This window comes from Xenopus laevis, chromosome 1L (assembly GCF_017654675.1).
Source record: "Xenopus laevis strain J_2021 chromosome 1L, Xenopus_laevis_v10.1, whole genome shotgun sequence".
Classification (NCBI taxonomy): Eukaryota; Metazoa; Chordata; class Amphibia; order Anura; family Pipidae; genus Xenopus; species Xenopus laevis.
Genome location: NC_054371.1, coordinates 204,366,602 through 204,379,213, shown reverse-complemented (window position 1 = coordinate 204,379,213; position 12,612 = coordinate 204,366,602). Strand labels below are relative to the sequence as shown.

Genomic DNA, 12,612 nt, shown 5'->3' with positions numbered 1-12,612 from the left:
ACGACTCACTGAAATTTGTGTATTATAATAAATAAAGTTCCCTCAGTTGCAAAATATGAGGATATTCGGATATTTGGAGTTCCTTCGGCCTCGTGTTTTTATATGGTCATGAAACTCCTCGGTAACATATAATATCCTTATAATTTACAAGAGGGGGTACTTTATTCACTATATATATATATATATATATATATATATATATATATATATATATATATATATATATATATATATATATATATGCACCAATTTGCACTTTTGTGAGTATATATGTACAAACAGCCACATCTGACTGGCTTGAAAGTGGCAGTGCAAACAATTGGACTGTGTCTCAGTGTCCCATAAGCTGACAATCAAAAACTGGATTAACAGGATCTTGTCCCCCTCCCCATCAGCTGTTGCAGAACTACAACACTGAAATCCCACAAAGGCTGTTTGAGAAGGCGAGGAGTAGTGCTGGAAACATGTGGGGGAGAGCAGCATTACTGCATCTTTTCAATAGAAATCTGTGACATGATGAGAGTAGAGGGAAGAGAGAGCCCAAGCAGGGGCCACATAGAGGAGAAACGAGACGCCTCAGGAAGTGAGAGTAGCAAAGAGACTGCCCTCCCGAGCGGGGGGAGGAGAGACTAGAGACAGAGGGGGAGGGGAGAGTGTGTGCGGCTGTGAGCAGTACTGGGAGGAGAGACAGAGCTGCCTGGCCGGCCTGTGTATGTATATGTGTGTGTGTGTGTATGTGAGTGAGTGTGTGTGTGAGCTGAGGGTGCGGCTCTATCGTGCCACTAAATAGCTACAACTGGACTCGGGCTCACCCTTCATGACTCGTATGGGTGTCTCTAGTAGGAGCAGTGTATACCCCGGGACCCCTGCTGCTCCTCTACGTCTCCCTCACTTCCTATCCCCTCTTGTCTGATCCCCCCCCCCCTCTCTCTCTTTCTACTGCCCCCAAACTTGGACCTTTAATCCTGCCCATAGTAAAGGACTGTCCTTTGCTTCTCTCTCATTAGGATGTGTCCAGCCCCCTCCCAGGATTAAGCAACGGCGGAGGCATTGGAGGGAAACGAACTTGAGCCCATTCCGTTTGGAACTTCTACAGCCCCTTTGTGATTCTTTCCCCTCGCCTGGCCTTCCGTTTTGTTCTTCTCTGGCCATCTTTCTGCGGATAATTCTGTACACTTCTGGGATCAGCTACACCTTTGTGGATTCTGAGCTGAGAAGAGAAAAAGCCTGTTGGATGTATAATAAACTCAATGCAGGAGGAAGTGGAACAATACACTGAATTAACCAGCAAACTCGAATAAGGTAATGCTTGGGGTGACTGGGGAGTTGGAGGAGGTTGTTTTGGTTGTATGATTTCAGTGTTAGCGCTCAGGGCAACTTAGCAGGTGTTCATACTGGCCATAAAAGTGCTTTGCCAAATAGTCTGGGTCTGAAGGATGCTGGTGAGTTCATATGGACCACGATGTTGTCTGGATCCTGAGACCTCACCACAGTTGATATAAGAAGTCTGCTGCCGCACAAAATGGTCCAGCAGCATGTTGCAGTTGTCTGAGTTGTTGGGCAGACTGCTCTCTGTGCTGCAACCAGATGCTCCTATTGTTGCCGTTGGAACTGTTCATAAACGGTTAATATTTTTCACCGTGCTTATGAATACATTTTAGGCTAATTCTACACTGCAATGTAGCCAACAAAGACAAACTGAAACGTATGATCAGAGCTTTGTCTTGAGAGCTTACCATCTAACGTATATAATTTCTCGCTTTCCAGCAGTTCTTTGACCTTACAGGAGAAGCCAATAGGGAGGACATACCTAATCTCATAGAATATGTCTGCTCATAAACAAGGTAGAATTTCCTTAGGCCAGATGGTTTTCAAGCATCAGCCGCTCCAGTTGTGTTAAACATTTGGTTGGGACCCTCCTTAGCATGTAACAATGTTAAACATGGCATTGCTCTATATGTTTTATCCATACATCTTATTATCATACTGGAATTACAGGAGTAAGCAAAAAGTCATTATTCACCTCTAGCCCCAGCTAGTCTATTGGTCAGGACCACAGTTTGGACATTTTGGCTACTGTTGATCAGGGATGTCTAGTTTGGGGCCCTTTGTCCTCGTTGTACCATAGTGATTTTCACAATAGATGAAGGGCCACAGGTTGGACATGCATGTCATTGATGTTTTGGCCACCCAGCTGTTCTGAAACTGCAACTCCCGCTGTTCTAACCAGTAGGTGTCCATGGTTGTAGTTACACAACTCCTGGAGGTTCCCAGGTTACAGACATCCCTGCTATAACTCAGTTTCACTCTGGTCGTTCTGCTCAGCGGGCCCTGTCTGCATGTTCTGGGGGTTGATCTGCTCTGATTGCAGTCATTGCTTAGTAGTTCTGTAAATGCAACAATAGCCCGAAATTACATTGCATCTTAACAGGACTATATAATGGATTTCAAGTGCTTTTGCTGAAGTAGACTTTCTGTCAATGCAGTAAATGAATACAATGTCATTACAAGGAATGGGGAAGTTCTGCACAAATGAAAGTCTGAGTGTCAGTCAAATAACAGAACTTTTTATTGTTGTTAACTTTATTATTGCTACTTATAATGTGTTGCTATCTACCTATATGTGTGTCTGCATTGACCTGAAACATGTGAACTGATTGTTGCAATGACCTGCAGCTGTTTCCTTAGAATTATGTATATTTTTATTTGTATAGCGCTCCTTGAGGGCAAAGCACTGTATAGCAGAACAATAAACTAATACAGGTATGGGACCTGTTATCCAGAAATTGGGACCTGGGGTTTTCCAGATAACAGATCTTTCCATAATTTGGATTTTCATGCCTTATGTCTACTAGAAAATCATGTAAACATTAATCAAACCCAATAGGCTGGTTTTGCTTCCAATAAGGATTGATTATTTCTTAGTTTGGATCAAGTACAAGGTACTGTTATTATTACAGAGAAAAGGGGAATCATTTTTAAAAAATTTGGATTATTTGGATAAAATGGAGTCCAGTTTTCTGGATAAGTGGTTTGCAGATAATGGATCTCATACCTGTAGAAGAAACAGGGTCATTACAATAATAATTACAAATAAGTACAGGTATGGGACCTGTTACCCAGAATGTTCGGGACCTGGGGTTTTCCGGATAATGTATCTTTCCATAATTTGGATCTTCATACCTTTTAGTCAACTAAAAAAATCATCTAAACCTTTAATCAAACCCAATAGGCTGGATTTGCTTCCAAGAAGAATGACTTATATCTTAGTTTGGATCAAATCAAAGGTACTGTTTTATTATTACAGAGAAAAAGGAAATAATTTTTCTAAATTTGGATTATTTGACTAAAATGGAGTCCATGGAAGGCAGCCTCTCTGTAATTTGGAGCTTTCTGAATAATGGATTTCTTGGATAAGGATCCAATACCTGTATAAAAATACAATACGCATACATAAAAAGTATAGTTTCAATACATATTAAATGCTTATTGTCAAGGAGACAAAAGAATGGAGGTCCCTGCCCTGTAGAGCTTACAATCTAAATGGCAGGGCAACATACAAACACAAATTAGGGGGATATTAATATAATTTTATGTATGATGTATAGTAATTTTCTGCCTTCAGGGAGATATTTGGTAAAGTGCTCTGGTAGAATGAAAGACTGGGGTTTTTTAGTATGACTGAGTCTGGCTTTGATCCCTCATAACTTTTTATTCTTTATAAATTAGCTGAACAGCAGACGAGTGGCCCAGTTGTTTTTGCAGAGGATCCTAGAAGCACAGACATGCACAATGATAACACTAAAAATAATACATCTTTCTGATAAATAATGTTGTGCACCGTGTGATGCTACTGTACCTATTCTTTACCAGTTTACATGTAGGAAATCTGAAATTACATCATTATGAGGAAGGAATGTTGGCTGTAATACAGAGCAAGATTTGATGCGGTTTTGAAGCTATAAAAATGGAGTGTTTGTTGGGAGGCCAGCAGAGAAGCTCTTTACTTTCCTGTGTTACTTCATTGGCCTGTGTTACATTAACCCCACTGCTGAGATCAGGGCCTTGACAGCTTTTTTACATAGCTGTAAACTTTACATATTTCTTGTATGTTTGAAGAAGTTTCCATTTACTTTATCTTCAGAAGGAGTGTGTGGGTGTATAGAAGGGGTGGGGGCATGGCCGATTGCTCTGGGGTTTCATTTTTTCTCCTGCCTTGTTCTTACACACAGTGGAGCTCTTTGTTCATTGGAAGGCATGCAGATCTAAACTGGCCCTCCTAATCAGCCAGCCGAGTGTTCCACTGACAGCAGCACAATACAACTTTTTCAATACAGCCGCAAGAGAAAAATATGCCGATGCTTTTATATCGTTCTAGTCAGATCTCTTTAATCCTAGTCTTTTTTTGTTTATTTTTTGTATACCTGGCCATTAATATCGCTACTAAACGGCTGTGAAGTTACTGATCCAAGTGTGAATTTCATGATATGATTGTTTACAGTGTACAACTACTGCCTGGACATTTGTTACATTCAGCAACAAGGTTAACAAATGAAATGTATTCTTTCCTAATCCAGGTCAAAATATTTGTTGAAGTGATTTCGGTCTGCCTATTCTATTTTGATTATTAAAACAATAGCCCCCCTATAGTGTAGCTAACCCTGCTTTGATTGTTCACTTTATAATGCATCCTGATGTTCTTAGTTGGGATGCACCAAATCCACTATTTTGGATTCGGCCCAACCCCCAAATCCTTCGCGAAAGATTTGTCTGAATACCAATCCGAATCCTAATTTGCATATGCAAATTAAGGGTGGGAAACCATCTTTTACCTGTTTCGCCCATTGTTTAGCACCATTCCAGCTCCGATTTGGAACTTGTCATCTGTGAAAGCATGAAAGCACGTCAGACACAAGTTCCAAGTTTGTTCTGGGTCTACATCGGTGATCCCTAACCAGTGGCTCCTGAGCAACATGTTACTCACCAACCCCTTGGATGTTGCGCCCAGTAGCCAAAAAAAGCAGATGCTTCTTTTTTAATTCCTGGCTTGGAGAATTAAGTTTTGTTATATAAAAAACAGGTGTACTGCCAAACAGAGCCTCCTGTAGCCTGTCAGTCCACATAGAGGCTACCAAATAGCCAATCACAGCCCTTACTTGGCACCCCCCGGACTTTTTTAAATGCTGGTGTTGACTCTTTTTACTTATGAATGTGGCTCATGGGTAAAAAAGTTTGGGGATCCATAGTCTACATGTTCTCCATCAGCTATTCATTGGTCAGAATACCAGTGAATACTTGGCTCAGAAGGTTAGGGTCTTGAAATAAACTTGTATTTTTCACTTTTCGGAAACCGGATCCTCCAAGGGACCCCTAAAAGCAACGCAGCTTTGCAGGAAATCATTAAATGCGCTTGGAATCAGACATCTAATCATGTATCTGGTTTGTGTAGTAAAGTGAGCCTCAAGAACATTATTTAGAGTTGCTCATATTGTCAGTGGGAAGAACTTAACCTCAGCACCATCGTTTTCTTTCCATCTCATGGTTCAACTTTGTAACATTAGTCTAATTATAACGTAAAAAAATATAAGACAGTGCCCACACAAGGTTTGCAGTTGTCGGTAAATGTGCCCGCAGAAACAACAATTGCTCAATTACTGTTACTCCAGAGCAATTTGCATTACACATGCCACAATGTGCTTGAGGAGTTTTATAGTGGTTGATCCACTTGGACTCTGACTTCGAAAGTCTTGGATTTGATTCTTGTGTTGGCTTTTGTGCCAAATTCTTCTTTAGACAAATCATTATACTACACAGTGTGTCAAAAACTGTATTAGTAACTCTACATACAACTGAAAATTTTAAATAACAATACTGGTATAGGATTAGTTATCTGGAAACCCGTTATCCAGAAAGCTCCGAATTACAGAAAGGCCATCTCCCGTAGATTTCTAAATGTTTTTTCTCTTTAAAGGAAAACTATACTCCCAAAACGTATACTTAAGCAACAGATATTTTATATAAAATTAAGTGCCATATTAAAGAATCTTACCAAATTAGTATATATATTTAAGTAAATATTGCCCTTACATCTCTTGCCTTGAACCACCATTTTGAGATGGTCTGTGTGCTGCCTCAGAGATCACCTGACCAGAAATACTACAACTTACTGTAACAGGAAGAAGTGTGGAAGCAAAATTGGCTCATGTGACCTAACATGTATGGTTTGGTTGTGTGCACTGTGAATCGTAGGATCCCAGGGGGCGACCCTTATTTTTTAAAAAGGCAATTTTCTATTTATGATTACCCAATGGCACATATTACAAATAAGTATATTATTATGAAAATGGTTTATTTACATGAAACAGGGTTTTCCATTTGAGCTGTTTTATGCAATATCTTTTTATAGAGACCTACATTGTTCGGGGGTATAGTTTTTCTTTAATAATAAAACAGTACCTTGTACTTGGTCCAAACTAAGATATACTTAATCATTATTGGAAGCAAAACCAGCCTATTGGGTTTAATTCATTTTTACATGATTTTCTAGTAAGGTACGAAGACCCAAATTACAGAAAGATCCATTATCCGGAAAACCCCAGGTTTTCCAGCATTAGATAACAGATCCCATACCTGTTTACTTATACTGTATAATAGTGTAGCAAGTAAAGCCAGTAAGAAAGAAGGGTGTATAAACAGCACATTCATTTCTATAAATTGTCTGTGATCGGAATATCATCAAACCAGTATTCACACTTTCACCAATGGTGCCCAATAGTTGCAACCAACTGATCAGAACCTGTAAATCTTTAGAAAAATCTAAGAATACTGGACTTTGAGCAAGTGTCACCGCTTTTGCTTCTTAACCTTCCGCATTCACTGTTCTATAGAAAGGTTAGCACATCACCCTGTGTTCAATTTCACTTATTATGTATACAGCACAAGAAGAAAGGCACGTTGGCTTGATTTGCCTTAAAGGGATACTGTCATTGGAAAAAAAATTTTTTCAAAGTGAATCAATTAATAGTGCTGCTCCAGCAGAATTCTGCACTGAAATCCATTTCTCAAAAGAGCAAACAGATTTTTTTATATTCAATTTTGAAATCTGACATGGGGCTAGACATTTTGTCAATTTCCCAGCTGCCCCTGGTCATGTGACTTGTGCTCTGATAAACTTCAATCACTCTTTACTGCTGTACTGCAAGTAGGAGTGATATCACCCCCCTCCCTTTTTTCCCCCAGCAGCCAAACAAAAGAACAATGGGAAGGTAACCAGATAGCAGCTCCCTAACACAAGATAACAGCTGCCTGGTAGATCTAAGAACAACACTCGATAGTAAAAACCCATGTCCCACTGAGACACATTCAGTTACATTGAGAAGGAAAAACAGCAGCCTGCCAGAAAGCATTTCTCTCCTAAAGTGCAGGCACAAGTCACATGACCAGGGGCAGCTGGGAAATTGACAAAATGTCTAGCCCCATGTCAGATTTCAAAATTGTATATAAAAAAATCTGTTTGCTCTTTTGAGAAATGGATTTCAGTGCAGAATTCTGCTGGAGCAGCACTATTAACGTATTCATTTTGAAAAAAAAATTTTTTCCCATGACAGTATCCCTTTAACGTGGCCATACACGGCCAATAAAAGCTTTTCGACAGACCGAGTCGGCAGCTTATTGGCCCATGTATGGGGCCCTCCGAAGGGCTTCCCAGATTGATATCTGTCCGAAATTTGGACAGGTGTCGATTGCACAGGACTAAAAATCCCGTCTGATCGCGGCAGCATCTGTTCGTTGATACAGTCCCGCAATCCGACCGCTAGGGCCCAACGGTCGGATCAGCCTGATATCGGGAAGAGAGCCACTCGTTTGGCGACATCGACAAATGAGCAAATCTCTGTGTATGTCCACCTTTAGTTAGTGATCTATCTTCAGATGCGCAGTGTAATCTAGTCCTTTCCAACCTGCCCCAGAGTGGTCTGGGGCAGGTTGGACATTCTAAAGGTCCCCATACACAGGCAGGTATAAACTGCCAACAGATTGTCTTATTGGCTAGTGTATGGGACCCTCTGACAGACTACATTGATCGTTATCTGGTCGAAAGTGGGCCAGATGTAGATCAGGTAGGGTTTAAAAACCTTGTCGGATTGAGGAGTGCATCATCCGACAGTTGTTCTCCTTGTTGTGGTCTGATAGTTGGGCCCTATGGTCCATGATTGGATCAGCCTGATTTCGACCACCTCAAGGTTGGCATATCAGGGAGAAATCCTCTTGTTTAGCAACTTTGCCAAACAAGTAGATCTCTGTATGTACGGCCAGCTTAAAAAGAATAATTAATTAAAACAGCAGGCCCCTCAGCAAGTTCTTGCTTTGTCTGTGTAAAGCATAAAAGCTTAGTAAGGATGCAGTAAATCCCCTATTTTAAGATTAGGCTGAATCCCGGATCCTTTGTGAAAGTTTCGGCCGAATACCAAACCAAATCCAAACCCTAAACTGCATTAGTATTTTAAATTAGGAGAAAAAGGGGAAAAGAGAACCATGCGCAGAGCGTGCAGTTAAAAAAAAAAAAGTTTTACTTCCTTGTTTGTGTGACGAAAAGTCACGTGATTTTTTTCTCGATTTGGATTCACCAAATCCGAATCCTTCTGAAAAAGGCTGAATCTTGGATTCGATGCATCCCTGCTTAGTATAGCTTAGTAATAGGTCTATATAATATTAGACCGATTCTTCCCTTTCCACCCCATCCTCTGCAACTTTACAGATTAAATGCCTTCACCTTTACAATTGCATATTCTGCCAATAAACTAGATCATACGACGAGGAAATTAATCATCACAGCATGAATCATTTGATTGCATGTTAAGTACCCTCTACATTTTATGCTGTATTGAGGTTTAGATGCAGCATAGTAACTGGCATCATTGATGACATGCCAGGCAGACTGCATGCAATTGGCTGTTGGGAGGAGAGGCACAGCAGTAGAAACACACCTAGATTACTTATGGACTGACTGTAATTTGGCAGCCGATCCTTTCTCTGTTTTTCACAGGCGTAAATTCTCTGTTTGTCTATATTGTTAACCATTAAGCTTCAGTTTTCCAGTAACTATATAAAAGCACTGTACAGTTAAACTATATGGACAACACTATCTGGAAATCCCTTATAATGAGTGGAAATGTTGTTTAAATGCCACACCCATTGCTGACACAGGCTGTTAATTAAAGCAACAGTTACACCAAAAAATAAGTGTCATAAATGAATGAAAATTAAATTTACTGTTGCCCTGCACTGGTAAAACTGATGTTTGAAACTCTACTATAGTTTAAATTATGTAGCTGCTGTGTAGCCATGGGGGCAGCCATTCATGCACAGGCTACACAGCAGATAACAGATGAGCTCTGTAGTATACAATGGAATTTTTCAGAACTTTTGTTATCTGCTGTGTATCCTGTGCTTGAATGGCTGCCACCGTGGCTACACAGCAGCTTGTTTATATAAACTATAGTTGTGTTTCTGAAGCAAACACACCATTTTTACCAGTACAGCTCAGCAGTATATTATATTGTCATTCCTTTAAAACACTTTCATTTTTTAGGTGATCCTGTTCTTTTAAAGGGGAACTTAACCCCTCTCCAGTTTTTTTTAAAAATATTTTTGTGGTCAGTCCAAGTTCCACTCTGCCCCCTTCCCAACTGCATTGCCTACACAACACCCAGCTCAACAATTGCCCATCACAGCTAAAGAACGTCAGATATGCACAGTCTGGTCCATTCCCAGTTTGTACAGTGGTGATTGCTCAGCAGAAGCATTCACCCTGGAAGCCGACCCTTGGTCCCTTCCCATGTATTCTTGGTCTACGGTCACTTTGTATGCCAAGTACATGATGATGTGTGCAATGGAAAGTGAAGAAAAATAAATTGCACCTTACAGGCAATCCTAACAAAATCTGTATTGTAGTGAAAATATATGTGTGGCTGTAATGGTTACTTTAAAGGGAATTTTTCAAAATAATTTGCAAAGAAAATATGCATCCTCTCATTACCACCAAGTGGTATTGATTAATGTTACATTACGACTACTGCAGCTGTTTGTAAGAAACCTTTTTGCCATAAGACTGAGGCTTATCACACGGGTCACTTTCTAATCCAAATAGTGAATATATAAGCAAACTTCTTATTTCAGTATGCTGAAGCTTATATTACATTTTTATTTTCGTGATCGTACCCCTTTAAGGAAAAAATTTAACAACCCGAGCACTCAAATTAATTGAGTCTTCAGCGGGAAAAAACTCTTAATTGATCGAGTTTTCAGGCAAAACTCTCCGAAAAACCTAGAAACATGATGGAGGCTAACTCCTATATGACCTCAACAGGTTTTAGATGGTGTATTTTCAGATTCAAGGTATTTCCAGGGTCAGGGGATATATATAATACATCTCGAAAAACTGAAGTTTTTTTTTTGTCCCGAAAAACACAATTCGATCCTTAATAAATAACCACAAAGTTTCCTCATAGATTTCTTTTAGGTTTTCATGTTTCATTGTATTCTTTAAATGACTCATGCTGTTCACTTCCGCCAGGAGTGATTAAACATTCTCTGTAAAACTATGCAAATTGTGTTACTGCTATGCCAATAACGTCTAATAATTATAACATTCAAGACAATTATTGACATTGGGAATCTTCTCCTTCCCCCTGACACATTATCTTCTCAGCAGATTTGCAGGTTCCACTGTAATTACATGTTTCTTGTATATTCTTTAGGCATGCACAGAGTGACATTTAAGAATCTAGTTTAAATGATTATTATTGAGGGACAAATGTATAAAAGATTAAGGTCAGAGTTGAGTGTGTATTAAACCTAATGGCAGCTAATAAACTGATTTATGACTGATTTGTTGAATCGACGCTGCACGATTAGTATTTTTTTTAGGCTCAAAGACGCTTGAGATTTATGATATATGTAACTCAGAATTGTTCTCTCCAGCCCAGATCGACTTACAAAAATTTTTGTTTCAGAAAACAAAAATATTAAAGCTGGAGACCACAATGTATGTTGAGATTTGAGATAAAATAAATAAATATTACAATTTCATCGATTAAGTTTGATCGTGATAAACCCATTCATGTTAATTCTTAAATATAGGAAAATCTGAAGAAATTTTGTAAATAGTTTGGCACAGTAGAGAGGCATCGTAATTATGTGAGCTCATTCAATACCACCATTACTTTTGATAAATGTTGCCCCTATGTGTTTTTGGTATAGTTGATTCTGGCACACATGGTCCATATTCCGTCATAGACAACCTTTCATCCTATGGGACAGATATTTGATACTCGTGGAAGTGTTGCTACCTATCCGGTTTTGATCCGGACAGCCAGGTTTTTTGAAGGGTTGCTCCAGTCAAAGCTGGCTGCCTGATTTTCCAAATTAGGAAAACTGTGCAGAATTGAGATTGACTCGGCCATGTCATAGCCCCGCCCCTGATGTCACAGTCCTGCCCCTACACATCACGGTCTTGCTTCATTACGTCAAGGCTCCGCCCCCTGAGTTCTTTGGGGGCAAAGGTGGCAAACCTAAAGTCAGGGCACAAATCTGATAGACAGATCACTTTGCATATTGCGATTCATGCAATTCTACTTTAGTCACTGACTCCATATATGCATTAGATTGCTATACATTAGATTTATGGCTGCTTCAGGAAGCAATTGGCAGTGCGTGTGGGCATTTTGATTGATCATGTTCTACCAGAGAGTTCCTTATGCTCATGTATCAAACCACTACAAAACAAACCCCAACAACTACAACTGGTCAATTGAGGCCTGCAGTACTAAAATGTTTCAAGGTGAACTGCTCTTGCATTGTTTTATTTCACTCATATTGGTTAATCTCAATGGTTAGTTCAATTCTACTTTAATTTCGGTGCCAAAGCTATAATCAACATCAATGCTGTAACGGTAGGTGCCATTGATAGAAATGCTGTTTAATAAGCATTTGTATAAAGAAAAGAGCCTCCCTTTTCATATCATTGAGCTTGTAGGCTTTCATACTGTTCTGTTTTTCTAAAGCCTGCTGTGTGTCAATTAGGCAACACTTACAGATTCAGAACAATAAAGCTGGCATAATTTGGCTTCTAATCATCTAGATATTTTCATCTATAGATATGTGTCATATTTCTTGCCTCTACGGGGGAGCCTAGATTTAGCCACAATTATCTAAAAACTCTTGCGGCATTCTGCCTGGTACAGAGAGGAATACGTTTGCCCTCTGTTTGGATTTCAAGCAAATTAACTCTCATTTGCTTGATCCCGGCCATGTTTTGCTCATCACAGAGATGTATCACTGATGGTGAAAACACTGTACCATGCCGGTATGCATGTGGAAAAGAACATTCCTGGAATTAAGGTCATGTTTGCCTCATTGTTCCATTATTCAAGGAAACCCTAACAGCTTTGCTTTAGAATGTAAATATATCATCCCTATTCCAGTTAGTGAGTGGGTTTATTCTTGTGTAGAGTGCATTGTTGAAGGTACAACACACTGTGCTGTTCCAGTTACTGTATACCATACACCTGGGCATTCATTCATAATCCCAAGCAATTTTGTTAGGATTATCAC

At 39.6% G+C, this 12,612-nt stretch overlaps 1 protein-coding gene across 3 annotated transcripts in view; it reads left to right on the top strand.

Annotated features, from left to right (window-relative positions):
* Positions 1-468: 468 nt before the first annotated feature.
* Positions 469-12,612, top strand: part of LOC108718091 (erbin) — a 127,032-nt gene continuing 114,888 nt past the window's right edge. Inside the window, exons 1-2 of one of the 3 annotated variants that reach the window (XM_018265713.2) lie at positions 469-583; positions 1,008-1,302. The gene's annotated coding sequence lies outside the window, so the exon portion shown is untranslated. The other 2 variants (XM_018265696.2, XM_018265721.2) reach the window with 2 other exon arrangements.